Genomic DNA, 26,048 nt, shown 5'->3' on the forward strand with positions numbered 1-26,048 from the left:
TGCACACAAACAGAGATACAAGAAGGTGGCAACAGTGTTTACTTTGGTGTATGTGGGACAGGTGGGTACTTAGGAGGCTGGAGTCAGGAGTGAGAGAGGGAGTTCCTTTTTTTGTATACCTTTTTGTACTATTGGAATATTCTCTATGTGCATTGATTATATTTTAAAAAGGCACAAGGATAAAGAAAATGTACAGTTGACCCTTGAACAACATGGGTTTGAACTGTGCGAGTCCCCCCATATGTGGATTTTTTTCAATAAATGTATTGGAAATTTTTTGGAGATTTGAAAAAACATTTCTTTTCTCCAGCTTACTTTACTGTAAGAATATAGTATATAATGCATATAACATACAAATACATATTCATTGACTGTGTTATTGGTAAGTCTCCTGGTCAACAGTTGGCTCTTTGTAGTTAGGTTTTTGGGGGAATCTAAAGTTACACAGGGATTTTCAGCTGTGGGGGGTGGGGTGGGCAGCACCCCTAGTTCCTGGGTTGTTCAAGGGTCAGCTGTATTTTAAAAGTTACCTAATGCTCCAAAGAACCAGGGAAGAAAGAAGGAGGAAGAGTGGATATGGGAGAAAGTGCCCCTAAAGTCAGCCTGATTTTTTCCTGGGTTTTCTTTTCACTCTCATATTCTGGGTTACTTTGTTGTATATCATTTTTCTGATTGCTTGCCTTCCTCTTCAAAAAGTCCTTCCTATCTCTCTCATGCCTGCATTTGATTTTGCAGTTGTTTTTGTGCACTTGAATGGAACTCTGCACAATTATCTTTGGCTTAATTTTTTTCCAACTCCTAATCAAATGATAACTAAAGTGTAAAGTCATTTCTTAGCATACAGACATATATTTGCAAAATTTAAGACTATTTTAGTGTGCATGATATTTTTGTGAGTCAAAAGTATGCCTTTAAATGAAGAAAAGATTTCTATAAGGAGAATAAATTTGGGAGGTTGTTTCATGCTCACGATTCTTTGAGGTTTTTAATCAGAACAGGTTTGAGGACATTAGCTATATCCTCTATTCACAATACATTTCTAAAAAGTCAAGATTTACTGAATTCTACCTCTCAGGATTTGAAAATGAATGTGCAGTTTCCACCACTTTTGTTGCCAAGGGAGCTCACATCTGCCCTGGAAAACCTTCTTGTGGAGCGATGTCAGCAGACATAAATGAATGAGAGTACATGCAGTTCTGTAATAATACTGCAATTTGGCTAAGGGTGACATCATCTTTTTGCTGTCGTATTTGCCATTCTAAGTAGCATTAAGTTCCAGCCTAGATAGAGAATAAATTACAAGGTAAGTACACTGGCAAGTTGGGGTAAAACATAAAAAATGGAAAATGAAATTCAAGAGGAAGGTAGCTTTGAATATACCCAGTCCATAATATATATTTCTCTTATGTCAGATTTTGATTTAATTAGCACATCGTAATTTGCCATCATTTTCTATTATACGGAAAGATGTGAATCTTCTTTCCTAATGACTTGTTTGCTACACATACACATGTGTACCACCAGAGTATAAATAGGGATGTTGGAATTGATTTTAGTTTTAAATGGCACATTTCAATACTGGCAGATAAATTTCATTTATCAGTTCAATCCACTCACTGTGATTCCACATGCCTCACTGGTAACCCTAGAAGGAGGGTTTGCTGGATTTTACTTGAACACTGAGAGAACAAATGTCACACATGACTTGGTATCAGTTTTTGGGGGCTGGGTCAGTATTAATTCATTACTTTTTTCTTTTTAAGTAACAGCTTTATTGAGATAGAATTCATACCAAATATTGCTTTGGATTGCTAATTTTTTATCTCCCTGTCATCTAATGTTCACAGGCATCAGATGGATTATCTGCAAAGGCACTGATAATGGCTATGAGGAATAAATACTGCAGATGGAGCAAATCAAAGAGTCAAATTACAAAGCCAAACCGAAGAGTCATGAAAAGGAGGGAGAAGCAGAAAGGAAGGAAAAGGACAATTACTGAAGGAAAATGAGCAGTTGATTATGAAAAAGAATATCTTCTGCTGTTTGAATAAAGATCAAAGAGCTTTCATTGGTGGCTCCACACATGGCTGGGACTCTGAGCAGCAAGTCCCAAAGTCAAGAAAGTAAAAGGAACTTAGACTTTAACTATTAGTAGTAATGAGAATGTACTAAATATCAACAACTCATTTACCAGGCAATGTCATTTCCCAAGCATGTTCACATTTATCATAGGTAAAATGTTTTCATGAACACTGTTTTCAACATGTTTGCAGAAGCTATTTTCGCCTAGGTAACAAATGGTTCACTGAAATTGCTGGTGTGCTGATCTGGTTTTGAAGAATTCTATAATAAGGAAAAATTCTGTGGAACAGATGGAATGAGAAGGCCCTAGACACAGAACAGGCATATCTGGTAATGACAGTGTTCTTTTGATATAGTATTATGTTTTATGTTTTACAAGTATTAGTATGCAAGGAACTCAGGCAGGAGCAGGAAAGAGGAAGTGAGTAGGAATAATACTTCATATTTGAAGAGGCTTTATACCTGCCCAAGTACTCAGACCTCATCTAGCAGCAAGTATTATCCAAATTCTACTGATGAAAAACATGCTTCTAAGAAAGATGTGTTACAAATGACAGAAAATCCATCTCAAAGTGGCTTAAGAAATGAAAGGTATGTGTCTTTCTGTGTGTGCTGTGTGTGCGCGTGCGTGTGTGTGCGTGCGTGTGTGTGCATGTTTTGGCTCACAGAATTGAAAGGTCCAGAATTGGAGATAGCTTTCAGTGTGGCTTGAAACAGATGTTCAATTGATCCCATCAGTGCCAAATTTCTCTTAATACCACCTAGTATTTTCCTAATATATAGTTTTCTTCTAAGACAAAATTTTCCCAGGTGGTGCAAGATGGTTGTTAATAGCTCTCAGCTTACCTCCTCAACTCCCAATCAGTGGAGAAAAGGAGAACACCTCTTTCTCTGCGGTCCCAGCAGAAGTCTAGAGATTGAGTCTCATTGGCTCTTATTGTGACATGTGTTCATCCCTGAACCAATCACTGTGTCCAGAAGGATGTGGTTGTGTAATTAATCAGGCTGGAGACAACTCCCGCACTCAGGAGAGGGGGCAGGGATGGTCCCCCACTAGTGAAGAGCTGCATCATCCATCCCCAGTTTTACTGAGATATAATTGATATTGTGTAAATAGAAATTACCTAGGTTCGTATCTCCATGCAGTCTGTCAAACAGCTCCAGGGAGAAATCATCTGCATTATTTTCTATGTGAATGGTGCCCCCTTAAGAGTTGTACAGCTTGGAGGGCAGGCTGATCGAATTAATCTGATATTGACGATTTTTTTTTTTTTTGCAACTGGATTCTAAACTTTTTGAGGGTAGGGTTTATATTTTGATAGTTGGTGTGTTCTTATGTGCAGTGTTTAGTTGCTGATCTTCCTTTAATCAAAATTCAGGAAATACTTAATCGAGTTATTGAAATAGCTTTCCTGGTGAGATTATTAAATTAAGTTGTATGCTGTTGTGGGAGCAGCTGCATACTAATTTCTTATCCATCATGGTGAGGAAGTGGAGGGGAGGATGAAAAATCCATTATTATAAAGATTTCCAGGTGATTCTCTTCAGACCATTTAAAAAATATTGCCTTAAAATTTCAGCATATGAATATCAGGTAGCAGATTGACTGACATAAACTCTTCAGTGCACTACAAAGAGCCAAGAAAGTGATGTTAAAGTCAGGGCCTATTAGAAATCTCTGTAGAAGAGAGTACACACATATATTTAACCTCGAAAAGAACAAAATAAGTAAAAACTAGAAAGGAAGAGAAAGACTGGTCAAGTCACGAGGTTTCAGTTACCTATGGCAGCAAAACAAATTGCTCCAAGAGTGAGTAGCTTAAAACAACAATCGTTTATTATTTCTCATTGTGTGGGTCACCTGAGTAAGCGATGTGGTTTTTCAGCTCCATGCGGTGTAAGAGTGGTCACTCATGCAGCGGCCTTCAGCTGGGAGCTCGGCTGGGGCAAGAGCATCTCAGGCGGCCTTTTATCGCTGAAAGCCTCTCTCCTTGTGCTATCTCAGACTCCCGTAGTGCAGCCCTAATTTCTTTAGAGCACAATGGCTACCTTCCAAGAAGAGGGAGCAGAGGCTGCCAGTTCCCTTAACTGGCTTAGAAGTCATAGGACATCACTCCTGCTACATTGATTGGACAAGACAAGTGACAGGGCCTGCCTAGATGCTAGGGAGAGGAGGAAAGGAAATAGACTCCATCTCTTTTTTTTTTTTTTTCAGTGAACAAATGAACAATCAGCATTTTAATTAATTAATCAATCAATCAATTAATATTATTATTTTTAATTTTTATTAAGGTATTATTGATATACACTCTTATGAAATGTATATCAAGATTTAATAGCTCTCAGCTTACCTCCTCAACTCCCAATCAGTGGAGAAAAGGAGAACACCTCTTTCTCTGCTGTCCCAGCAGAAGTCTAGAGATTGAGTCTCATTGGCTCTTATTGTGTCACGTATTCATCCCTGAACCAATCACTGTGTCCAGAGGGATGCAGTCGTGTGATTTTTCACATGAAAAAACAATGTGGTTACTACATTTACCCATATTATCAAGTCTCACCTCTGTTGATCCCCATTTTCTCACCCGATGGCACCCCTGCGACTGTGCCTGTCTTAGGTTGTTCCTCCCTTGAGGAATCTTACCCGTCTCTGGCTAACCAGTCATCTTTCGGGGCCATACAGGGAAACGTAAAGTTGGTAAGTGAGAGATTAGCCTTATTGTTTGAAAAGGTTAGCTTTTTACTTCTTTGCATATTTATGCCCTGTGGCTTCTATGCCCAGCATTTGTCTTGAGGTATCTTTACCACTTGGAAGAATTATGATACTCGGTAAATTTGATATGAGGCACGAATTCTATTTAAGGGTGGTAATTAGGAAGGAAGAAGAAAAGCTATAGAAGTAGCAGGCGGCAGAAAACACGGGAAGATTGATTATTTCTTTGACATATCTTCTTGTAGAGTAACTTCAGCACGTATAGGTTTTAAACTACTAATTAAATTGCGCACACACATTAACATAGTAGAAGTATAGTTACATAACCGAAGCATACCTGTAATTACCAGCCATCTCCAGTGAAACCAAGAAAACCAGTTAGGCACCTTAGGCATTTGTGAAAACTTATCTATGATATGGTGGATATTGTCCAACTGAACTTGAACAGTCTGAGAGAAATCAGACAAATCAAAACAACCCATTCCTAGGGACTGTTCACATGCCATATGTTCTTTTAACAGTAAATAGTCTGTAGTTGTAAGATTTTGGAGCGCTACAATTTGCACTTCTCCTAATTCTTGGTTGAGTTCCAACAGTATAGATCCAGTCAAATTTGTTGTTTTACTGTATGCACAGGCCAGCTTAGATATCTCCTTCTTCATTCCCATGGCAAGTCCAGGAACTGGTGGGATGAGTGCATCTACACCTGTAGCAGTGCGTGGATCTTTGTTGGGGTTTTTTGATGATCATCTTCTGGCATGAGTCTTCCAGAGAGTGCTGATGTTGGAAGTTCTTTTTCATATGGTATCTTAGTTTATTTTCGGGGTAGCCCGATTAGGCTTTGATCCTCTGTATAAACACAAACAGACCCTTTGCCTACACTTTTATATGCCCTTTATATCATTGTGTAGAACTCATTGGAGGTCACCACACAGGAACTGCTTTTATTTTTTATCATTAATCTACACTTACATGATGAATATTTTGTTTACTAGGCTCACCCCTATACCAGGTCCCCCCTATATACCCCTTTACAGTCACTGTCCATCAGCATAGCAAAATGTTGTAGAATCACTACTTGTCTTCTCTGTGTTGTACAGCCCTCCCTTTCTCCCACCCCCCTATGGATGCTAATCTTAATACCCCCCTTTTTCTCCCCCCCCTTATCCCTCCCTACCCACCCATCCTCCCCAGTCCCTTTCCCTTTGGTACCTGTTAGTCCATTCTTGAGTTCTGTGATTCTGCTGCTGTTTTGTTCCTTCAGTTTTTCCTTTGTTCTTATGCTCCACGGATGAGTGAAATCATTTGGTATTTCTCTTTCTCCACTTGGCTTGATTCACTGAGCATAATACCCTCCAGCTCCATCCATGTTGCTGCAAATGGTAGGATTTGCCCTTTTCTTATGGCTGAGTAGTATTCCATTGTGTATATGTACCACATCTTCTTTATCCATTCATCTATCGATGGACATTGAGGTTGCTTCCAATTCTTGGCTATTGTAAATAGTGCTGCGATAAACATAGGGGTGCATTGGTCTTTCTCATACTTGATTACTGCATTCTTAGGGTAAATTCCTAGGAGTGCAATTCCTGGGTCAAATGGTAGGTCTGTTTTGAGCATTTTGATGTACCTCCATACTGCTTTCCACAATGGTTGAGCTAGTTTACATTCCCACCAGCAGTGTAGGAGGGTTCCCCTTTCTCCACAGCCTCGCCAACATTTGTTGTTGTTTGTCTTTTGGATGGCAGCCATCCTTACTGGTGTGAGGTGATACCTCCTTGTAGTTTTAATTTGCATTTCTCTGATAATTAGCGATGTGGAGCATCTTTTCATGTGTCTGTTGTCCATCTGTATTTCTTTTTTGGAGAACCGTCTGTTCAGATCCTCTGCCCATTTTTTAATTGGGTTGTTTGTTTTTTGTTTGTTGAGGCGTGTGAGCTCTTTATATATTCTGGACATCAAGCCTTATCAGATGTGTCATTTTCAAATATATTCTCCCATATTGTAGGGTTCCTTTTTGTTCTATTGATGGTGTTTTTTGCTGTACAGAAGCTTTTCAGGTTAATATAGTCCCACTTGTTCATTCTTGCTGTTGTTTTCCTTGCCCGGGGAGATATGTTCAAGAAGAGGTCACTCATGTTTATGTCTAAGAGGTTTTTGCCTATGTTTTCTTCCAAGAGTTTAATGGTTTCATGACTTACATTCAGGTCTTTGATCCATTTTGAGTTTACTTTTGTATATGGGGTTAGACAATGGTCCAGTTTCATTCTCCTACATGTAGCTGTCCAGTTTTGCCAGCACCATCTGTTGAAGAGGCTGTCATTTCGCCATTGTATGTCCATGGCTCCTTTATCAAATATTAATTGACCATATATGTCTGGGTTAATGTCTGGATTGTCTGACTTCTTAGCTTTTTATCACATCTAACTTCCAATCCAAAGCTACTGATTTTCTGGTATATTTTTCAGTATTATATAAGTGAACACCTGGCTGACAGTGTTCTAGATGATTAAAAAGAGTTTAATTCTTAACCTCTGTCAAATTTAAAATGAGAGCACAATGGCTCTGGTGGAAGTTTGGATGTACAGAGTGACTGCTGTTCAAAGACTGCTGGTATTTCTAATCACTTAAAGTGACACCGTTCAATGGCATTAACAAAAATAAAGTTAGCAAGCCACTTAGTCTGCCTATCTTGAAATTTGGCAAATTTTGACAATATTTTACATTTAAGAAGATTCATATTGTTTTAAATTTTGCTCACAAAGTGAAACTTAGTTGTTATCTGTGTATTGCACTACTTGAAATAATTCAAATTCACATGACATGCAAATGTGCTATGTTACAGAGTTGTGCATGGTGAGACCTTGTCCCTTGGCCTTCCCTAACCCACAATGTTTCTGAGATGGGAAGACCTCAACAGTCAGCATGTGCATTCCAGATGGCTTATGTGTACTTAGAGTTTGCTTCTTTTCAATTTGTAAGGAGTTTGTGTTCTATGAATTTGTGCTAAGTTTCAGGTTAGACTCCATAATCCTAAATACCAAGTGAAATTCTGTCTGATCCACTCAGGCTCTGGAGCTTGTTGGAAACTCTACAGTTGGCTTGGATTTTCTTCAAGGATTTATGAATCTGGGCTGAGTTTGATTTTCATAAAAGGACCCAGGCAGAGTTGCTTTAGTGTGGAATTTCAAAAGAGGTGTTTTGCACATTTCCTTATACACACATCAAGCAAGGTGTCATTGTCTGCTGGATTTATGTCCTGTGCGAGCTAAGTGACTGAACTACCCATTTTGTGTTTTCATTTCTTCATTGATATTATGGATTGATTAGTGTCCCCCCGAATTTATATGTTGAAGTCCTGACTCCTGGGACCTAAGAATGTGACTTTATTGGAGATACAATTTTACAAGAGGTAATCAGAAAGGTAGGTGTAAACTTCATTGTAAAAATGAGGAAATGGAGGTCAAGAGACTTGACTAAGATCACCTAGCTCCTTCCTGTAGCTGATGCTAGGACATAGATCTGACTCCTACTCCCATCCTCCTGAGCTTGTTAGTGGAAGGGTTTGGGGATTAAAGGCAGGACTAACAGAGAGGATCTTAATCTACATTAGTAGGAGCCGAATTAGGTAATAACATGAGCTAATGTTTGGTACTGTCTGTGTCAGGCAGTGTTTAAGGTTCTACCAAGTTAACTCATTCATTTACTTCTCCTAACAATAATCCTATACAATAAGGGCTGTTCTTGTTCCCATTTCATAGGAAAGAAAAGTGAGACAGAGAGATTATGTAACGAGATGTTTCCAGCCATGTGAGTGAGTTCCTAGGAGTGGAAGTTTGTCCAATTTCTTTCTCTGATGATTTTATTTAAATATATTTTTATCTATAATACCTACATCATAACTCAATTGTGAGGAAAACATCCATGAGATTTTACCGCCATACAGATGTTATTTTACTGTTTCCATACTGTCTTTTAGACTTTTTCCCATTCGCATAAACAAAATTTACCTAGTGTAATTGTAATATGTATAAAAATTGGTATTTTGCCTTCCATTCACCGAATATTATACCAGAAGCCCTTTACTTGTTTTAATGTAGTATCTGTTGTGATCATTTTAATGAATATTTAAGAAATTCTCTATTGAGCTTTAGAGGCTCTTCTTTTTGGAAAAAATCTAAGATTAACTTGACTAAAGTTGAGGAAAAAGTCAACAGTACTCCCCAGATTACCTGCAAGTTTATGTTTCTGAGCTTTGGTACTTAATTAGCAAACACCAATGACGTTTGTTGAGAGCTGTTCCAGTTACTATGATGTGTAACATGTCACCCCCAGGCTTGCTATGAAACAGCAAAAATTTTATTATGTTCATGGATGCTATGGGTCAGGAATTCAGAATAGCTATTGTCAACACGATGGGCACAGTTTATTTCTGCTCCATGATGTCTGCAGCCTCAGTTGGGAAGACTTGGAGATTAGGGGTCAACCTGATGACAGTCTGAAATCATCCAAAGGTTCTTTCACTCACAGGTCTAAGGGTTGATGCTCACTATTAACCCAGACCTCAGCTGGAACCGTGGCTGGAACATCTAGAGCTGTCTCCCTTGTACTTGGACTTCCCTATAGCGTGGTAGCTGGGTTCCAAAAGTTACCATCCCAACAGAATCAGGCAGAAGCAATGAATCTTTTATGAAATAATCTTGGAAGCACATAGTGTCACTTCCATAGTTAGTTATAAATCTTCCCAGATTCAAGGGAGGGAAACTAGACCTCTGAATCTTGATGTGAGGAGAATTCAAATCACACTGAAGTCATGTTGGATGGGAGTTATTGTTTTGGCTAATTTTGAAAAATAAAACCTGCAACAAGGTCCACAAAAGCTCTCCATTTATTTGTGAATAGTTTGTTTGCTTTTTCAGCTCTTGTGAATAAATATACTTCAAGAAGTATATCTGCACCCCTCTTTTCTTTAATCTAGGTTAAAAATGGGGCTTATTTGATATACTTTCCCCCTGAAGATCAGTTGCTGAAAGAAATAATTTATCCTGGTTTCACCACCAACTTTATGGCCTTAGACAATGAACGTAAAGAAATTAGTCTGATGCCTGGTTCACAGCGAGCACTCCGTAAACGATGACTGCTATTTTTGTCTCATTGTGGTCAAGGCATGAATGGTCTATAAAATTATTTTCCACAGCAGATACAAGGGGTGTGTCTTTACCTATTGATTGAAAAAAAATCACATTGTTTGATTAAAAACCCCTCAATATCACATTATTTCAAAATTTCAAACAACCTTAAAGAAAGATGTAGGATAACAAAAAGCTGATTAAAAAGGGTGGCAGAATGAATTTAACTGGAACTTGAAGGTAAGCATGTTAAATTGGTGTCATGAGGTTCTTGCAAAACCCAAAAGGAAAGGGAGCCAATGATCTTAACTGAGGGGCTTTTGAAGAGATGAATTTATATTGAAGTCCCCGGTGGTATCATGTGGTACCCCCATTTCCATTCTTCCACCTCCCACCTCTTGGAGATTCAAGAAAATTGGGCTCAGACATGTCCAGCAACCTTCCCGTTATTCTTTGCATGTCCTTGTTCTTACAAGGTGGGACTCCCCAGTCTCCACTTATATGTCTTTCCAAGGCCATCTATATTTTATCTTCTACATCCTCTTGGAGAAAAACATAGCCTTTTCCAGGTTTTACAAGAAATTGAATCCCACTGGGGCTATTCATTATGAGTTTTTATAGTTCTGTTATAGACGGGGGCTGTGGGGGGAAACGTTCACCTTGTAGAGCTTTTAAGAGTCTGTTTTCTCTCGCTTGCCTCCTCTTCATCCTCACTCTTTAGTTCTTGCAAGTCTAGACTCCAGATATCAGACCCTCTCAGACTTGCTTAGCTCCCTAGGAAGCATGGTCCAGTTTACCAGCTAGAAAGATTAAGCAATGGAAAAAATTAAAACAGTGAGAGAATTTGGGAGAATTTAAATAAAAATCTTCACAAATATGAAGTTTAATGCTGTTTTTAACTATGGAAATGCAGTTTGATTGGAATATGAGGAAATGTACTTTATACACATTATCCCATTTCATCCTGAGATCAGTGCTATGAAGTGAGTTACTATTACATCTCCATTTTACTGATGAGGGGACTGAGGCACAAAGAAGTAAAGTAGTCAAAGTTATTGGAAGCTATGATGTCTAACTATAGAGCTTCACCTTGAACTATAATTCTGTTCTATTTTACTGATAACTCTGTTGGGTCTTTCCCACTACTGGGCTAAGAATTTCTCAGACTTAAACGGTTTTAAGGAAGAATTGTATGTACTCTATGATCTTTCTTCCTAAAAAATCTTTACAAATATGAAGTTTTATGCTGTTTTAAATCTTCACCTTTTTGGAGGAGGTGTCTATAAACCTCTCTCTTGAAGATTTGGTGTGCTCTCAAAAGTTTTGGCTTTTCAAAGTGCTTTTTATATACTTGTTAAAAATATTTTAATAGAGAAATCACCAATGTGCAAGAGTTTCAAATGAATCAATATACCATAAAAGATGTTCATTAGGAAGATAAGACCTCCCTAGTTTTTTTCGTAATTATTTTGTGATATTTCTGATTAATGATTTCATTTGGGCCATTTCAATGTTCAGTGGTCTTCATTTGTTAGTGTTGATTAAAGGATACCATGCATCGTTGGAATCTGACTCTTTTTGACCAACAAATATAAATTAAAATCAATAGAAATGTCTTTAGCATCCCAATATCATGAAAGATAATATAACCATTTCTCATGCATTCAGTTTATTAAAATTTGCTTAAGTGTGAAATATGTAGGACAAGTAATGATGTTTTAATCTTTCACCAAGGTAACAATTGAAAGCTGATTGATTCCATTCAGTAATTATAAAATCAGAATGATGGAAGATTGTAATCAAGTAGGATTCATTCTCCTACTTTGTCACTCCTCCATGCAAGATAAAATTCTCATTTGCATCATCTCTTTTATTTGAAAAGAAATCAAACTTCTGTTCACTTCACTAAATCCTGGAGATGGATAATAGCCTCTCCTGATGCTAGAGGGGATGGTGAGGTAGCCACTCCCTACTAATAGAGAAGAGAGGACAGTCTTTCTTTGAGACCAGATTGTTTTTATGAGAAGGGCCAACTTTGCTGGAATCTAAATATTCAAACTTTGACATTCCTCCAACTTTTGCATGACCTACGAGTGAGGTAGGGGTTTGTTTATTGTGGTCTTGCTCTCCCTGAGTGCCTTAAGAAAACCCCAGGTGAGTGTAGCTGACCAAATATTATAGACCCAAAGTCAATTCTCTTGGCTTGTAGAGCACTGGGGGGAACTTTTTTTTGTTTTAAAAAGGCTGGAAAGATTTCCTTGTCTATTAATTTCCTTATCTTTGAAAATACGGGATCATGGGCTAATGGTAATCAGTCCATGGACATATAGTTGTTAGGCTGGGTGTAAAGAGGGGGCAGAGTGTAAAGAGAGGGAGCAGGAGAAAGGAGGGAACTGGTCCATGTTATTAGGCCTAAAACCCAGAAATTCAAACCCTGGAAGAGAAGATGACCAGCAGAATCAACAGGTGCTCCTGTTTTTATGCTCCTATCCCCCTATGAACTTGGATGGTGGCACTGAAGATGGAAGTTGGAGAGCAGACCACACCTGGCTGTCATTGTTTCATAATCCAGAACATGCCATCAGATAACTTGGGAACAAAAATCTCTTATTGGGAAAATAAAAATTCTTCAGGGAAGTCTTTCTTTCTTCACTGTACATGACTCCTCCTTGCCCCCGGTTACATCAGGTCCCCTGATCTATATATTTTCAAGTAACCCTGTGCTTTTTCTTCAGATACTTTTCAAATGATCATGTTTGTGGGCTTGTTTGATTAACATCTGTCTTCCACCGTAGACTGAAAGCTTTGTCAGGGCAGGGACTGAATGCATGCCTGCTTTTTTCTTTACACTGTGTTCTGAATGTGATTGGAAACATGTTCCTGATGTTTGCCAAAAGTCTTTCTCTCTCAAGGAGCCTGACCTGCATAAGAACTTGCATGCCTTGTTAAGAAGTGTTTTTCCTGATTGACTCAAAAAGCTGTCTATCTGTTGGACCTTATGTTCGCACTAGCCATACTGATCAAATATCTATGGGACCTGAATATACACAGTTTAGAAAAGATTTTATAACCTATCACACAAGTTAATTAGGAAGTATTTCCATTCTCAAAGAACCTGGAGGCACTAAAGTCTTTTCTTTAATGTAGTTGAGGATGTAGATGTTGGGAGTGAAGAATGCTTTTCTCAGGGCGTTAGGAGAGAACTTAGAGGTAATTCTGCTCTTTGCTATACAAATATTTTATTGTTTGTGACAGGTACTGACCTTCCAACAGATTACCTGTAGATAGCAGAGCATTGTGAAAAGATGATTATTTTTGGAACCAGAAAGACCTGAATTTGAATCCCACTTCACATTTACTAGCTATGAAACCTCTCTTTTGTAAACTTGGGAAAATTGTGCTGACTTTGCAAGGGTGTTCTGTGGGTTAGAGATACTATATTTTAGTGCCCAATAAGGTACCTGATATATGTAAGGGCTAAATATATGGTAGGTTATAGGGAGGATTATTATTATTATTATTATTATTTTTTTTTTGTAGATAATTATTTTTTATTGAAGGGTAGTTGACACACAGTATTACATTACATTAGTTTCAGGTGTACAACACAGTGATTCAACATTTATATACATGATAATTCTAGGTACCAACTATCACCATATCAAGTTGTTACAATATTTTGACTATATTCCTTATGCTATACATTACATCCCGGTTACTTATTTATTTTACAATTGGAAGTGTGTACTTCTTTTTTGTTGTTGTTGTTGTGAGGGCATCTCTCATATTTATTGATCAAATGGTTGTTAACAACAATAAAATTCTGTATAGGGGAGTCAATGCTCAATGCACAATCATTAATCCACCCCAAGCCTAATTTTCGTCAGTCTCCAAACTTCTGAAGCATAACGAACAAGTTCTTACATGGAGAACAAATTCTTATATAGTGAATAAGTTACATAGTGAACAGTACAAGGGCAGTCATCACAGAAACTTTTGGTTTTGCACATGCATTATGAACTATAAACAGTCAGTTCAAATATGAATATTCATTTGATTTTTATACTTGATTTATATGTGGATACCACATTTCTCTCTTTATTATTATTATTTTTGATAAAATGCTGAAGTGGTAGGTAGATACGAGATAAAGGTACAAAACATAGTTAAGTGTTGTAAGAGGGCAAATGTAGATGATCAGGTGTGTGCCTGTAGACTATGTGTTAATCCAAGCTAGACAAGGGCAATAGAACATCCATGTATACAGAAGATTTCTCTCAGAAAAGGGGGTGTGAGGTTCTAAGCCTCACCTCTGTTGATCCCTAATTCCTCACCTGATGGCCCCCCTGTGACTGTGCCTGTCTTAGGTTGTTCCTCCCTTGAGGAATCTTACCTGTCTCTGGCTAACCAGTCATCTTTCGGGGCCATACAGGGAAATGTAAAGTTGGTAAGTGAGAGAGAAGCCTTATTGTTTGAAAAGGTTAGCTTTTTACTTCTTTGCATATTTATGCTCTGTGGCTTCTATGCCCAGCATTTGTCTTGAGGTATCTTTACCACTTGGAAGAATTATGATACTCGGTAAATTTGATATGAGGCACGAATTCTATTTAAGGGTGGTAATTAGGAAGGAAGAAGAAAAGCTATAGAAGTAGCAGGCGGCAGAAAACATGGGGAGATTGATTATTTCTTTGACATATCTTCTTGTAGAGTAACTTCAGCACGTATAGGTTTTAAACTACTAATTAAATTGCACACACACATTAACATAGTAGAAGTATAGTTACATAACCGAAGCATACCTGTAATTACCAGCCATCTCCAGTGAAACCAAGAAAACCAGTTAGGCACCTTAGGCATTTGTGAAAACTTATCTATGATATGGTGGATATTGTCCAACTGAACTTGAACAGTCTGAGAGAAATCAGACAAATCAAAACAACCCATTCCTGGGGCCTGTTCACATCCCATATGTTCTTTTAACAGTAAATAGTCTGTAGTTGTAAGATTTTGGAGCGCTACAATTTGCACTTCTCCTAATTCTTGGTTGAGTTCCAACAGTATAGATCCAGTCAAATTTGTTGTTTTACTGTATGCACAGGCCAGCTTAGATATCTCCTTCTTCATTCCCATGGCAAGTCCAGGAACTGGTGGGATGAGTGCATCTACACCTGTAGCAGTGCGTGGATCTTTGTTGGGGTTTTTTGATGATCATCTTCTGGCATGAGTCTTCCAGAGAGTGCTGATGTTGGAAGTTCTCTTTCATATGGTATCTTAGTTCATTTTCGGGGTAGCCCGATTAGGCTTTGATCCTCTGTATAAACACAAACAGACCCTTTGCCTACACTTTTATATGCCCTTTATACCCTTGTGTAGAACTCATTGGAGGTCTCCACACAGGAACTGCCTTTTCTTTTTCTTTTTTTTTTTGGTATCTTTAATCTACACTTAAATGATGAATATTATGTTTACCAGGCTCACCCCTATACCAGGTCCCCCCCATAAACCCCTTTACAGTCACTGTCCATCAGCATAGCAAATGTTGTAGAATCACTACTTGCCTTCTCTGTGTTGTACAGACCTCCCTTTCTCCCACCTCCCTATGGATGCTAATCTTAATACCTCCCTTCTTCTTCCCCCCCTTATCCCTCCCTACCCACCCATCCTCCCCAGTCCCTTTCCCTTTGGTACCTGTTAGTCCATTCTTGAGTTCTGTGATTCTGCTGCTGTTTTGTTCCTTCAATTTTTCCTTTGTTCTTATGCTCCACGGATGAGTGAAATCATTTGGTATTTCTCTTTCTCCACTTGGCTTGATTCACTGAGCATAATACCCTCCAGCTCCATCCATGTTGCTGCAAATGGTAGGATTTGCCCTTTTCTTATGGCTGAGTAGTATTCCATTGTGTATATGTACCACATCTTCTTTATCCATTCATCTATCGATGGACATTGAGGTTGCTTCCAATTCTTGGCTATTGTAAATAGTGCTGCGATAAACATAGGGGTGCATTGGTCTTTCTCATACTTGATTACTGCATTCTTAGGGTAAATTCCTAGGAGTGCAATTCCTGGGTCAAATGGTAGGTCTGTTTTGAGCATTTTGATGTACCTCCATACTGCTTTCCACAATGGTTGAACTAATTTACATTCCCACCAGCAGTGTAGGAGGGTTCCCCTTTCTCCACAGCCTCGCCAACATTTGTTGTTGTTTGTCTTTTGGATGGCAGCCATCCTTACTGGTGTGAGGTGATACCTCATTGTAGTTTTAATTTGCATTTCTCTGATAATTAGCGATGTGGAGCATCTTTTTCATGTGTCTGTTGTCCATCTGTATTTCTTTTTTGGAGAACCGTCTGTTCAGTTCCTCTGCCCATTTTTTAATTGGGTTATTTGTTTTTTGTTTGTTGAGGCATGTGAGCTCTTTATATATTCTGGACATCAAGCCTTTATCGGATGTGTCATTTTCAAATATATTCTCCCATACTGTAGGGTTCCTTTTTGTTCTATTGATGGTGTCTTTTGCTGTACAGAAGCTTTTCAGGTTAATATAGTCCCACTTGTTCATTCTTGCTGTTGTTTTCCTTGCCCGGGGAGATATGTTCAAGAAGAGGTCACTCATGTTTATGTCTAAGAGGTTTTTGCCTATGTTTTCTTCCAAGAGTTTAATGGTTTCATGAGTTACATTCAGCTCTTTGATACATTTTGAGTTTACTTTTGTATATGGGGTTAGACAATGGTCCAGTTTCATTCTTCTACATGTAGCTGTCCAGTTTTGCCAGCACCATCTGTTGAAGAGACTGTCATTTCGCCATTGTATTTCCATGTCTCCTTTATTAAATATTAATTGACCATATATGTCTGGGTTAATGTCTGGATTCTCTAGTCTGTTCCATTGGTCTGTGGCTCTGTTCTTGTGCCAGTACCAAATTGTCTTGATTACTATGGCTTTATAGTAGAGCTTGAAGTTGGGGAGTGAGATCCCCCGTACTTTATTCTTCTTTCTCAGGATTGCTTTGGCTATTCGGGGTTTTTGGTGTTTCCATATGAATATTTGAATTATTTGTTCCAGTTCATTGAAGAATGTTGCTGGTAGTTTCATGGGGATTGCATCAAATCTGTATATTGCTTTGGACAGGATGGCCATTTTGATGATATTAATTCTTCCTAACCACGAGCATGGGATGAGTTTCCATCTGTTAGTGTCCCCTTTAATTTCTCTTAAGAGTGACTTGTAGTTTTCAGAGTATAAGTCTTTCACTTCTTTGGTTAGGTTTATTCCTAGGTATTTTATTTTTTTTGATGCAATTGTGAATGGAGTTGTTTTCCTGATTTCTCTTTCTGTTGGTTCATTGTTAGTGTATAGGAAAGCCACAGATTTCTGTGTGTTGATTTTGTATCCTGCAACTTTGCTGTATTCTGATATCAGTTCTAGTAGTTTTGGGGTGGAGTCTTTAGGGTTTTTTATGTACAGTATCATGTCATCTGCAAATAGTGACAGTTTAACTTCTTCTTTACCAATCTGGATTCCTTGTATTTTTTTGTTTTGTCTGATTGCCGTGGCTAGGACCTCCAGTACTGTGTTAAATAACAGTGGGGAGAGTGGGCATCCCTGTCTAGTTCCCGATCTCAGAGGAAAAGCTTTCAGCTTCTCACTGTTCAATAAAATGTTGGCTGTGGGTTTATTATAGATGGCCTTTATTATGTTGAGGTACTTGCCCTCTATTCCCATTTTGCTGAGAGTTTTTATCATGAATGGATGTTGAACTTTGTCAAATGCTTTTTCAGCATCTATGGAGATGATCATGTGGTTTTTGTCTTTCTTTTTGTTGATGTGGTGGATGATGTTGATGGACTTTCGAATGTTGTACCATCCTTGCATCCCTGGGATGAATCCCACTTGGTCATGGTGTATGATCATCTTGATGTATTTTTGAATTCGGTTTGGTAATATTTTGTTGAGTATTTTTGCACCTACGTTCATCAGGGATATTGGTCTGTAGTTTTCTTTTTTGGTGGGATCTTTGCCTGGTTTTCGTATTAGGGTGATGTTAGCTTCATAGAATGAGTTTGGGAGTATCCCCTCCTCCTCTATTTTTTGGAAAATTTTAAGGAGAATGGGTATTATGTCTTCCCTGTATGTGTGATGAAATTCCGAGGTAAATCCATCTGGCCCGGGGGTTTTGTTCTTTGGCAGTTTTTTGATTACCGCTTCAATTTCATTGCTGGTAATTGGTCTGTTTAGATTTTCTGTTTCTTTCTGGGTCAGTCTTGCAAGGTTGTATTTTTCTAAGAAGTTGTCCATTTCTCCTAGGTTTCCCAGCTTGTTAGCATATAGGTTTTCATAGTATTCTCTAATAATTCTTTGTATTTCTGTGGGGTCCGTTGTGATTTTTCCTTTCTCGTTTCTGATACTGTTGATTTGTGTTGACTCTCTGTTCCTCTTAATAAGTCTGGCTAGAGGCTTATCTATTTTGTTTATTGTCTTGAAGAACCAGCTCTTGGTTTCATTGATTTTTGCTATTGTTTTATTCTTCTCAATTTTATTTATTTCTTCTCTGATCTTTATTATGTCCCTCCTTCTGCTGACCTTAGGCCTCAGTTGTTCTTCTTTTTCCAATTTCAATAATTGTGACATTAGACCATTCATTTGGGATTGTTCTTCCTTTTTTAAATATGCTTGGATTGCTATATACTTTCCTCTTAAGACTGCTTTTGCTGTGTCCCACAGAAGTTGGGGCTTAGTGTTGTTGTTGTCATTTGTTTCCATATATTGCTGGATCTCCATTTTGATTAGGTCATTGATCCATTGATTATTTAGGAGCGTGTTGTTAAGCCTCCATGTGTTTGTGAGCCTTTTTGCTTTCTTTGAACAGTTTATTTCTAGTTTTATGCCTTTGTGGTCTGAAAATTTGTTTGGTAGGATTTCAATCTTTTGGAATTTACTGAGGTTCTTTTTGTGGCCTAGTATTTGGTTTATTCTGGAGAATGTTCCATGTGCACTTGAGAAGAATGTGTATCCTGTTGCTTTTGGATGTAGATTTCTATAGATGTCTATTAGGTCCATCTGCTCTACTGTGTTGTTCAGTGCTTCCATGTCCTTACTTATTTTCTGCCCGGTGGATCTATCCTTTGGGGTGAGTAGTGTGTTGAAGTCTCCTAGAATGAATGCATTGCAGTCTATTTCCCCCTTTAGTTCTGTTAGTATTTGTTTCACATATGCTGGGGCTCCTGTGTTGGGTGCATATATATTTAGAATGGTTATATCCTCTTGTTGGACTGAGCTCTTTATCATTATGTAGTGTCCTTTTTTATCTCTTATTACTTTCTTTGTTTTGAAGTCTATTTTGTCTGATATTAGTACTGCAACCCCTGTTTTCTTCTCACTGTTGTTTGCCTGAAATATGTTTTTCCATCCCTTGACTTTTAGTCTGTACATGTCTTTGGGTTTGAGGTGAGTTTCTTGTAAGCAGCATATAGATGGGTCTTGCTTTTTTATCCATTCTATTACTCTGTGTCTTTTGATTGGTGCATTCAGTCCATTACCATTTAGGGTGACTACTGAAAGATATGTACTTATTGCCATTGCAGGCTTTAAATTCGTGGTTACCAAAGGTTCAAGGTTAGCCTCTTTAGTATCTTACTGCCTAACTTAGCTCGCTTATTGAGCTGTTATATACACTGTCTGGAGATTCTTTTCTTCTCTCCCTTCTTATTCCTCCTCTTTGATTCTTCATATGTTGGGTGTTTTGTTCTGTGCTCTTTCTAGGATTGCTCCCATCTAGAGCAGTCCCTGTAAGATGTCCTGTGGAGGTGGTTTGTGGGAAGCAAATTCCCTCAGCTTTTGTTTGTCTGGGAATTGTTTAATCCCACCATCATATTTGAATGATAGTCGTGCTGGATACAGTATGCTTGGTTCAAGGCCCTTCTGTTTCATTGTATTAATCTTCTCAATTTTATTTATTTCTTCTCTGATCTTTATTATGTCCCTCCTTCTGCTGACCTTAGGCCTCATTTGTTCTTCTTTTTCCATTTTCGATAGTTGTGACATTAGACCGTTCATTTGGGATTGCTCTTCCTTTTTTAAATGCTTGGATTGCTATATACTTTCCTCTTAAGACTGCTTTTGCTGTGTCCCACAGAAGTTGGGGCTTAGTGTTGTTGTTGTCATTTGTTTCCATATATTGCTGGATCTCCATTTTGATTTGGTCATTGATCCATTGATTATTTAGGAGCGTGTTGTTTAGCCTCCATGTGTTTGTGAGCCTTTTTGCTTTCTTTGAACAGTTTATTTCTAGTTTAATGCCTTTTTGGTCTGAAAAGTTGGTTGGTAGGGTTTCAATCTTTTGGAATTTACTGAGGCTCTTTTTGTGTCCTAGTATGTGGTCTATTCTGGAGAATGTTCCATGTGCACTTGAGAAGAATGTGTATCCTGTTGCTTTTGGATGTAGAGTTCTGTAGATGTCTATTAGGTCCATCTGTTCTAGTGTGTTGTTCAGTGCCTCTGTGTCCTTACTTATTTTCTGTCTGGTGGATCTGTCCTTTGGAGTGAGTGGTGTGTTGAAGTCTCCTAGCATGAATGCATTGCATTCTATTTCCTCCTTTAGTTCTATTAATATTTGTTTCAGGTATGTTGGTGCTCCTGTATTGGGTGCATATATATTTATAATGGTTATATCCTCTTGATGGACTGAGCCCTTTATCATTATGTAATGTCCTTCTTTGTCTTTTGTTACTTTCTTTATTTTGAAGTCTGTTTTGTCTGATACCAGAATTGCAACACCTGCTTTCTTCTCTCTGTTGTTTGCTTGAAATATCTTTTTCCATCCCTTGACTTTAAGTCTGTGCACGTCTTTGGGTTTGAGGTGAGTCTCTTGTAAGCAGCATATGGATGGATCTTGCTTTTTTATCCATTCCATTACTCTGTGTCTTTTGATTGGTGCATTCAGTCCATTTACATTTAGGGTGATTATTGAAAGGTATGAATTTATTGCCATTGCAGGCTTTAAGTTTGTGGTTACTAAAGGTTTAGGGTTAGCTTCTTTACTATCTTACTGTCTAACTTAACTCGCTTGTTGAGCTATTATAAACACAGTCTGATGATTCTTTATTTCTCTCCCTTCTTATTCCTCCTCCTCCCTTCTTCATATATTGGGTGTTTTGTTGTGTGCTCTTTTTAGGAGTGCTCCCATCTAGAGCAGTCCCTGTAGGATGCCCTGTAGAGGTGGTTTGTGGGAGGCAAATTCCCTCAACTTTTGCTTGTCTGGGAATTGTTTAATCCCTCCTTCATATTTAAATGATATTCGTGCTGGATACAGTAGTCTTGGTTCGAGGCCCTTCTGTTTCATTGCATTAAGTATATCATGCCATTCTCTTCTGGCCTGTAGGGTTTCTGTTGAGAAGTCTGATGATAGCCTGATGGGTTTTCCTTTGTAGGTTACCTTTTTTTTCTCTCTGGCTGCCTGTAATACTTTGTCCTTGTCTTTGATCTTTGCCATTTTAATTATTATGTGTCTTGGTGTTGCCCTCCTTGGATCCCTTGTCATGGGAGTTCTGTGTACCTCTGTGGTCTGAGAGGCCATTTCTTCCCCTAGTTTGGGGAAATTTTCAGCAATTATTTCTTCAAAGACATTTTCTATCCCCTTTTCTCTCTCTACTTCTTCTGGGATACCTATGATTCTTATATTATTCCTTTTCGATTGATCACTCAGCTCTCTTAAAATTCTTTCATTCCTGGAGATCCTTTTATCTCTCTCTGCATCAGCTTCTCTGCGTTCCTGTTCTCTGTTTTCTAGTCCATTAATGGTCTCTTGCATCTCGTCCATTCTGTTTTGAAGTCCTTCCAGAGCTTGTTTTATTTCTGAATTCTCCTTTCTTAGTTCTTGCATATTTCTCTGCAAGTCCATCAGCATGGTTATGACTTTTGTTTTGAATTCTTTTTCAGGAAGACTGGCTAAATCTATCTCCCCAGGTTCCTTCTCAGGGGAAGATGTAGCAGATGCCAAAGCTGTCTGGGTTAGTCTTGTGTGGATCATATTTTTTTGCCTTTTCATGTTGACAGGTGCTATTGACTGTCAGCTGGGAGGGCCAAACTTTTCACTTGCTACTGGCCTTTCTTTACTGGGACAACTGCGACCCCTAGTGGCTTGTGTTGGGTAATTGCATGTAGAGTGGGACTTTGTGTCTTGCCTGGCCGGAAGGGAGAAATTTCCCTTTCTGTGGGCGGAATTTGTCTCAGGCTGCTTCTCTGCTTTCGCAGCGCCCGGTGGGGTAATGGATGGGGGGGCTGCTTGACTGTTTGCCTCCGTGAGGGGTCTCAGAGTTGTTGCCCAGGGAGTTAGTGCACCCGGTTTTACCTGTAATTTCCAGCTGCTGTACTGTGACCTGGGTTGTTTCCGTCAAGCTGTTAAGTCCCTGTCCCTTTAAGACTTTCAAAAAGCCCCCGCTTTTCTTTGTCACAGGGGCATCAGCTTCGGCACCCGCTCAGAGGTCTTACTCCCTGTTCCCCCAGTATCCAGGGCCCCCTGGGCACGTACTGTGTCTGCGCTCTGGCCCGGATGGCTGGGGCTGGGTGTTCGGCAGTCCTGGGCTCTGTCTCCCTCCCGCTCTGCCTATTGTTCTCCCGCCGGGAGCTGGGGGGAGGGGTGCTCGGGTTCCGCCAGGCCGGAGCTTGTATCTTACCCCTTTCACCAGGCGCTGGGTTCTCGCTGGTGTAGCTGCAGTCTGGCCAATGTCCTGCGTCTTCTGGTCTCTCTTTTAGGGCTAGTTATGTTTGTTGTATTTTCAAAAGTATATATGTTTTTGGGAGGAGATTCCCACTGTCCTACTCACGCCGCCATGTTGGCTCCGCCCCCTGTTTCATTGTATTAAATATATCATGCCATTCTCTTCTGGCCTGTAGGGTTTCTGTCGAAAAGTCTGATGTTAGCCTGATGAGTTTTCCTTTATAGGTGACCTTTTTCTCTCTAGCTGCCTTTAAAACTCTTTCCTTGTCCTTGATCTTTGCCATTTTAATTATTATGTGTCTTGGTGTTGTCCTCCTTGGATCCTTTCTGTTGGGGGTTCTGTGTATTTCCGTGGTCTGTTCGATTATTTCCTCCCCCAGTTTGGGGAAGTTTTCAGCAATTATTTCTTCCAAGATACTTTCCATCCCTTTTCCTCTCTCTTCTTCTTCTGATACCCCTATAATATGGATATTGTTCCTTTTGGATTGATCACACAATTCTCTTAACCTTGTTTCATTCCTGTAGATCCTTTTATCTCTCTCTATGTCAGCTTCTATGCGTTCCTGTTCTCTGGTTTCAATTCCATCAATGGCCTCTTGCATCCTATCCATTCTGCTTATAAACCCTTCCAGAGTTTGTTTCATTTCTGCGATCTCCTTTCTGGCATCTGTGATCTCCCTCCAGACTTCATCTCATATCTGTTGCGTATTTCTCTGCATCTCTGTCAGCATGTTTATGATTCTTATTTTGAATTCTTTGTCAGGAAGACTGGTTAGGTCTGTCTCCTTCTCTGGTGTTGTCTCTGTGATCTTTGTCTGCCTGTAGTTTTGCCTTTTCATGGTGATTGAAATAGTTTGCAGAGCTGGGACGAGTGATGGCTGGAAGAACTTCCCTTCTTGTTGGTTTGTGGCCCTCTTCTCCTGGGAGAACAGCGACCTGTAGTGGCTTGTGTTGGGTAGCTGCGCGCAGACAGGGCTTCTGCTTCCTGCCCGGTTGCTATGAAGTTAATCTCCGCTGTTGCTGTGGGCGTGGCCTGGCTCGGGCAGCTCCTCCAAAATGGTGGAGTCGCATTGGAGGGGGAGTGGCCTGGAGGCTATTTATCTCCCTAAGGGGCCTCTGAGCTCCCTGCAGCCCAGGGGTTAGGGTGCCCAGAGATCACCCGCCAAAACAAAACAACGACCACAAAAAAAAAAAAAATTTGTAAAATTAAAATAAAAAATGGCTGCTCTTTTTTCTTTATTCTCCGACGTCAGCCTCAGGCATCTTCTCACTGGTCTTGCTGCCCTGTTTCCCTAGTATTAGGGTCCCTATCCTTTAAGACTTCCAAGAAGTGCTTGCCAAAACAAAACAGCAAAAAAAAACAAAAACAAAAACAAAAACTGGCCACTCGCTTTTCTTATGTCCTCCGGCGCCAGGCCTCCGGTACCTGCTCACTGTTCTTGCTGCCCTGATTCCCTAGCATCCAAGCGCCCCCGCGCATGCACTGTGTCTGCGCTCTGGCCCGGATGGCGGGGGCTGGGTGTTCAGCAGTTCTGGGCTCCTTCTCCCTCCCGCTCTGCCTACTCTTCTCCCGCTGGGAGCTGGGGAGAGGGGCGCTCGGGTCCCACGGGGCCGGGGCTTGTATCTTACCCCCTTTACGAGGCACTGGGTTCTCGCAGGTGTGGATGTGGTCTGGATGTTGTCCTGTGTCTTCTGGTCTTTATTCTAGGAAGAGTTGTCTTTGTTATATTTTCATAGATAAATGTGGTTTTGGGAGGAGATTTCTGCTGCTCTACTCACGCCGCCATCTTGGCTCCTCTATTATTGCCAAATTTCAAAATGTAAAAAAATTGATGGCCACAGAACCCAGATAATTAACTTTAAAAAACCCACAACAAACTGTGAGATAGTGCTCAGGAGAAGTGGATATAGCTCTTTTAAACTCTGGAGAGACAGACTCTTTGGAATGCTAGAGAAAGTTTAATATTCAGGAACATATGGGCATTGATTCTACTTTCTCTACTACCCAAGATGTGGCTTTGCTGGAGAAAATATTATAGAACTAGAACAGCTTGGCCCTGGGAGATATTCCCTTAGATGGCAGTAGAGAGATTATTAGTGTAAATTCTGAAATGGCAATGTAAGCCCCAAGTTTAAAAGGGCTCTAGGTGGGCAAAAATTTGGTGATCTTCTTATGGTTGGTAGGATCCCTGGCTTTCTTAGGGAATTGCTGTATCAGCTGCAAGCCCCATAGGGGCAAGAGAAAAGCCAGACCAAAATACTCAGCATCTATTCTGTTGTGGGTGGAATTCTCCTCTGTTAAGAATTCTTGGCTAAAAAAATTGGGCATATAAAGCACGTGTGTCTTAGGTGCTCCCGCTGCTCCGGGAACAATGCAGTGGCTCAGCCCAGGGATTCTCGTCCTGGTGTCCCATGAGAATCACCTGGGAAGTGGTTAAAAAAAGACTGATGATCGGATCCCCCCACCTTAAACAATCACTTTAAGGAAAGGGACCTAAAAATCCATATCTGAAGGTGCTCCAGGTGATCTGAATGTCCCCGGTTGAAGATCACTGCTGCCCAAATTTCTCAATATCAATCACACTGTAAAATTTATAAGCTTACGTGTAGGGCACAGTGAACGGGAGGGCGCGTAAGACGTAAGGGAGTGTGCATCTTTGCTTCCGGGTATTTGGTCTGAGGGCATTCATCTGGAAAATAGGGCTTTTGCTAACATCACCTGGAATAGAGAGAGCTCATTGTTTTTTCAACAATTAGAACCCCATAGACAGTGAGGTGATGGGTTCTGGGAATGGGATGTCGAGATGTGTCATTTTAAATGCTGGACTTTAGGAAAAGCTCTTCTTCGAGCACCTCCCTTGGGACCGGTGGTTTGGCCGGACCGGTGGTTTGGCCGCACTTTACATCCAGCACTTAGCTGCCCATCCTTCTGGGATTCTCCCGCTGATCTCAGAATGCTAAAGATGGCTTTATTGGCAAAGGCAGCATTTAAATCCAGTCCCAACAACGAGCTGGCTCGACAGCCATCCCATGCAGGTGAGGACCCTGCCAGGTGGGCACGCGCCACGTGAGTGTTACCCGAGTGGGTGGCCCTGGTGGAGGAATCGTGACGGCAGGATGCTAGGACTGGAGAGGCTCAGAGACTGTCGGGCTACACATCTCAGTGGGAGACTGAGGCCCGCGAGGCAGTCACAGAGCAGTGCCCAGAGCTCGGCAGTGTGTTATATAGCAGGTCCTCATACCAGGGCTTTTCCTGTCTTATATTGTGCTCTCTGTTTTGTTTAGTCTGTTGCTTTCCTGGCTAACCTTTTTCCTTCTTTTTCTAGCTTCCTTTTGACTCCATCTGGATTAGTCCGGGTGCTTCAGAGAAACAGAACCAATATGATACACACACATGCACACGTGAGT

The 26,048-nt window shown here is 39.9% G+C and overlaps 1 long non-coding RNA gene across 2 annotated transcripts in view; it reads left to right on the top strand.

Moving 5' to 3' along the window:
* LOC118913648 (uncharacterized) overlaps positions 1-2,717 on the top strand; it is a 46,963-nt gene extending 44,246 nt beyond the window's left edge. For both annotated transcript variants that reach the window (XR_008994603.1, XR_005025277.2), the window contains one exon: positions 1,848-2,717. This is a non-coding gene — a long non-coding RNA (uncharacterized LOC118913648). The remainder of the gene's footprint in view (positions 1-1,847) is intronic.
* Positions 2,718-26,048: the final 23,331 nt, after the last annotated feature.

Source organism: Manis pentadactyla, chromosome 2 (genome assembly GCF_030020395.1).
Source record: "Manis pentadactyla isolate mManPen7 chromosome 2, mManPen7.hap1, whole genome shotgun sequence".
Lineage (NCBI taxonomy): Eukaryota > Metazoa > Chordata > Mammalia > Pholidota > Manidae > Manis > Manis pentadactyla.